We start from the raw sequence: 5,923 nt of genomic DNA, 5'->3' as shown, positions 1-5,923 counted from the left end.
TACAATCAAATTGTTAAAAAAGTCAAGAAAACAGGGATGCATTTTCAACAAAAAAGTTGGATTTCTTACCGAATGAATAAATTTTTAACATAAAAAGAAGAATTTTCAGCAAAATGGTAGAATTTTTTAACAAAAAGTTCATTTTCAACAAAAAGGACCATTTTTTATACAAAAAATATGAATTTTAAGCAAAACAGTTGAATTTCCATCCAAAAAACGTTTGTTTTAAATCAAGCATTAAAATTTTTAAACAACAAAAGATCGCATGTGTACCAGAATAGATGAATTTTCAAACCAAAAAGGCAAATTTCATAACAACAATGGAATTTCTTAGAAAAAAGTTCATTTTAACCAAATAGTTGGAATTTTAAACTAAAACAATCACTTTTCAACCAAAATGGAATCGTTAAATTCGCAGTTGCAAAGAATCTAATTTTTAACCGAAGAAAACTAAATTAAAAAAAAAAAAACAGATAAATTTTCAAACAAAGAGATGGATATTCAGATAATAAAAATAATGTTTAACAAAATAGTTCAACTTACTTTCAATCAAGAAGATTAGTTTTCTAACAAAAAAGACGAATTTACAACAATATACATAAAAAATTTTCAACAAAATTGTTAAATCTTCTACCAATAAAATGAATGTTTAGGAAACTAGTTCAATCTTCAAACAAGTAGTTGAATTTTCAATTAAAAAAAAGAATTCTCTAAGAAAAATTTAATAGTTGTTTTTTTAACTAAAGATTGTAAATTTTCAACCAACAGAAAACGATTTTTTGAAGGTTGAAAAATATTCGAACAAATAGTAGAATTTTTAAACAAAAGGAGTTACTTTTAAATAAAAAATATAATAGTCGACTTTTTAATTAGAAAGAATTAACTTTCAACGAAAAATAGTTGGATTTTCTTATTGGGTTTTATAAATTCAGTTTGATTTAAATTTATAACAAGATAAAGGGGAAGCTTCTTGGAAACAGTTAAAAAATAGTGGTTATTTAAAATAGGGATAAAAGGAGGAATAAGGAAAAGAGTACGAAGTCTTTTATTACGATGCTTCACTTGCAAGAAAAATGACATATTTTCATTTATATTAAAGCATTTAAAAAAATGTTCTTAACAATAATATTTTCCAAGGGCGCTACCACATTCTACACCCCCCCCCCCTTAAGTTTCAAATCGTCACAAAAACTGCTCCCCCCACCCTTTATGCAGGCGCTACTATTGATATTAAATGAAAAATTGGATGACATAATCTGCCACTTGACTAAAACCGATAAAGTATACGAATACTGTAGTAATTATTCGTAAATGAAGAAACGTCAACTGTCGACGATGCTCCAGTTTCAATTTGGGAAATGTGTCTGTATATGTTAATTTGAATCCCTGCGATCTAATTATTATCAGTGAGGACAACGACCTCGGATTGTCAGTGAGACAGGAATATGGCTTTAATTTCCTAAGAATATAGAAGACAATCACATCTCAACTGAGACGCAGTATGTAGTTACTGTTTGAAATCTCAAACCACCTTGTGGGATCGAAATGTATGCACATATTTTAGATATAGATGGCAAGATTCATGTTTTATGCTCCAGCTCACACTATGTATAAATAGGACAGGGAAGTGCTTTTTCAATCGACTGATGTTTGGGCTGGGCCAGAGTGTATCAGCGTATCTTATCAAAAGGGTAGATCGTGAATTTGTCCATGCTGGATTTTTATTCCATTAGGAATGCAGTTTTAACCACAGAACTCGAACGAAATCCGCGGTTGCGGAACTTGCTCCATATAGTATAAAGCAGTCTTTGACAATAATACGCGAAATTCCTTGTATTGCTTCCTCATCAATAAGGGAGGTTTATATAAAGAAAATTTGGGGACGGTAAATATTATTTTACTTTACTTCTAGAAAACGTCAATGTTTCTAAACGAAAAAAATCCTTTTGTTTCGACTTCATCCAGACAATTTTGATAAAAATTTGGTATGACTTTTCGGAAACAGACCGATTCCCTCATTGAAAAGCTTTAAAAGCATAACAACGAAAGTTCATGAAATTTGTCAAGAATTTTTCATAAAAATTTGTGGTTGATTCGGAACGAATTTATTCAGATTATTATATTTTCCAAATAGAAAAAGAAACAATGGAAATATTTCTACATTTCTACATGGAGAAAAATTTCAAGAGATTAAGGGGGGAGATACCTTTAGAAAGGGTAAAATCAATCAATTTTAATGAATTTTTCTTAAGTTGATAAAATAACTAGATCATTTATTAATTTCAACATCTTTTTCTTACATTGTTAAAGTGTAAAAAAAACATGTGATTTTTTAATTTTTTTTTTACAAAATGGCGACCCTGCAGAATACTTCTTCAAGCGTCTGCTCCGAGGCATCGAAAACTGCTGCAGTTGTCAAAAATTTTCCATTCATTGATATAAAAAAGATTTTTTTGTTCGATTACTTATGTGTTAAAGGGAAGGGTAAACCTATAAAATAATGAAAAAGTTGAAAATTAAAATTTATATCGGCTGTTTAATCGAAGGTCCAAATTTTCGACCATTTTTTCAACAATTTTGACCCCAAGAAAATGATTTAATCACCCGATATTTTTAAACTTTTAGGTATATCCTTCCGATATATCCATAAAGAGCAACCCCTGCAAATTCCAGCCTAATCGGCCAATAACTTTTCAAGTTACAGCACGAGCAGTTTTTGAAAAGACAATTTCGAGATAATCATGTTTAAAGATTCGTTACGGTAAAACTGTTAGTTTCAGTGACTTGCCGATCAATCGACAATTCCGGGTCCACGTAATAAATTTAGTAACGTAATAAATTTAGTAACGTAGTAATGTAGTAATCAGCCTTCCCAGAATTTTTGGGACGAAAAAAGAATATGTATATGTATACAAACCTATTGTGAAAGAAACATTGCTCCGACCCAAGCGCTCCGAATACTTTATTACTGACGGTATGGGGACTCTGACATTTTTGACAATATCTCCATAAATATTTAATATTTTTCTTTTTCCTTTTTACAGTATATTTTTAACATATTATACATTCAAAATATGAAAGAAAAAAAATAATATATTTTTTTGGAAATTCTAATGGTATCTCCCACTTTAATTCACAGAAGCGCTTGAATTTAGACTTACAGCAAAAATGTTGACGTACTTTCAAGTCTAGGACTTTATGATCTATAAGGATAGACTTTGATGCCTGAGAGCAAAGGAGCGTGGGTAATATGCCTGAAACTTCGAGACCTATACTTTAGAAGCTAGAGTTATGAGATCTAAGTTCTCGCACCAAAGCGAGATAAAATCAAGAAGCATTGTCGTGAATTAATACCCTGAAATTTCTTTCTGCGTACCATTGCTAATATTTTAAACATTCTTCATACTCAAAATTTAAATAAAAAGAATTCATTCAAGAAATTGAGGTATTATATGAGTTTTAATTAGCATGGGATTCTATTTAACAAAACTTGTTGTTTTTCTAGAAATAACCCCTGATGAGGAGAACTAAATTGGTCTTGAAACACGTTGCTTCCTTAGTAGCATAATAAAGACGGAGAAAGAATAAGGAAAAAAGTCAGAGGTTGGTTTTAGTTTGACTTTTTCCTTTTTCTCGCTGTTTTTCCCTTTGTTATATATTTGTTTCTTATGAGCCAAAAAGGAGGTAGTTTGGAGATAAAATTTTGAATTCTAAATCTTTTTATGCTCTTATTTCTTCGCAAAAAGTTATTCATAAGACTGTAAATTTTATTTCGATCCTAATTAAAAAAAATCATTAAAAAATCGTTGATAGTTTATGCAAGAAACCGTTGAATTGAAAAACATGGACTTGGGGCCTCACAAGATAAAAAAGTGTATACATTTGTAGCTATTGGAAAACGGTGGAAATGCATTACAAGTATAAGAACATCATAAATTCATAAGTAGCAGTGACTTAAAAACCGGTAAAAAGATAAAAAGTTAAAATAAAGGTAGACAAAATGTCAACCATACGCCTCTATATCCAGACTGTGAATCAAGTTAAGTAAGGATGGTTTGTAATCAGGTTTGCTACAAAATTGAAATTTCGAAATTCCTTGACAAATTTTTTACTTTCCCTGCCCGCTTTCCAAAGCTATATATATTACAAGTTACACTTATTGAATTTTTAAAAAAGAAGGCGCACTTTTAACCACATAATTGTTTTTTCGACCAAAGTGATTCCAAAGGTTGAATTCAAACAAAAAAGGCGAATTTGAAACAAAATACATTGTATTCTTAACCAAAAAAAATTTTCAATAAAAAAGTTAAGTTTTCAACCATGATAGATTTTTCAATCAATAAATAAAAAATCATAAAAAAGAATCCAATTTTTGAACTAAAAATATGAATTTTCTACGAAAAAATTGCGTAATAAAAGGTTTAAAAAGTACCTCTTTGCAAATTGGTATTTATTTGTTTGAACAAAGGGTTCTGAAAAATCGATTTTAAAGTTGAATAACCTGAACAAATTAAGTCCTAGAGCTTAGAAAATAGTGTGTGTATGTATATCGCTGTTGGTGATTATGAATTCAAAGGTAAAAAATTAAAAATGGTTGAACTCGAAATGTAGATTGAAGCTACCCTCAAATCGAGCCAAGGACCGAAAAAATGATTTCTGACGTATATTTTGGAAATGGTGCATTGTAAAAAATGATTTTTTTCTTTAAAGACAGACAGTTTTCACAATTTAAAATAAGAATGCTAATATGCATTTTTCCTCTGTGGGTCATGCCTTCTACGTAATAAACCCTCAAAGTAGGGGGTGAGTTTCACTTCGCAGGTGATACGCTCCTTCCATAGTTCATATCTTGAAACAAGATGGTTTTTCAGGGGAAATGTATTAGACTTAAATTGTAGAACTGAAAATGTTGTATAACTTTAGTTATATACACTTTTACCCAGAAACGACTCCATTTCGAGATATGAGCTACAGAAAGAGGATGCCACCTGCGCGGTACAATTCACCCCCTACGCTGAGGGCTGATTACTCAGGGTTTGGCTATCATTTCTATAAACAGTCAGATGGGTGCGTGTCTTCCCGCCCCCACGAGACGTTGAAAAGGGCTCGTGGTTCGAACAAAATTATTTCTGTCAACACTCACAGGGTTATCTTCTAGCCCCCCCTCTCCACGAGATGTTGAAGAAAAGTTAGAGAAATTTGAATTCCATGAATTCCGCGAATACCATGAATTCTATGAAGTGCTTAAATTCCACGAATTCCTTGAATAGCATGGATTTCATGAATTACTTGAATTCCTGAATTCATTGAATTGCATAAATTCCTTGATATCCATGAATTCCACCAATTCTATGAATACGCGCGCTCAGCCACTTCCTTTCTAGAAATGTTATGCTTTAAAAAAAACGATAAAAAAATATTGTCAATACGGGTAATTTTTTTTGCCACTACCGACAATTTTGTTTGACCGGTACCGACAGTGTATAGTGTATACAATTCGTATATAAAACCCTTGATTGTGGCTGAAATTTTACCGCGATTTCGCTGGAAGCGGGTGAAATTTTCCAGATTAGCACCCGCTCCCGGCGAAATCCTGCGGTTGTCCTTATGACAAATTTTTAATTATATATATATATATATATATATGAACATAAGGTTCGAAAGTTTGCGCGCGAACTCCGGACTCGTTATCACACACTTAACAAGTCAAAGCTGCTGACCATCAGGCAGCATATTGTTGAGAGAATACGGATACTATTTGACGCTACGAGAAGTCTAGGGCGGAGGGAGAGGTGGGTCAGAGAAAATCAACAGTTTTTCCCTGACCCATCTCGACTTTTCCAAGACCCTCCAGTTACTGTCGAACACCCACCCAAACCAGAGGAGGTCGAAGTATTTTGGAGAGAAGTCTACGAAGTTCAGC

Source organism: Belonocnema kinseyi, chromosome 9 (genome assembly GCF_010883055.1).
Source record: "Belonocnema kinseyi isolate 2016_QV_RU_SX_M_011 chromosome 9, B_treatae_v1, whole genome shotgun sequence".
In the NCBI taxonomy this organism is placed as follows: domain Eukaryota; kingdom Metazoa; phylum Arthropoda; class Insecta; order Hymenoptera; family Cynipidae; genus Belonocnema; species Belonocnema kinseyi.
This window is presented reverse-complemented; position numbering follows the sequence as displayed.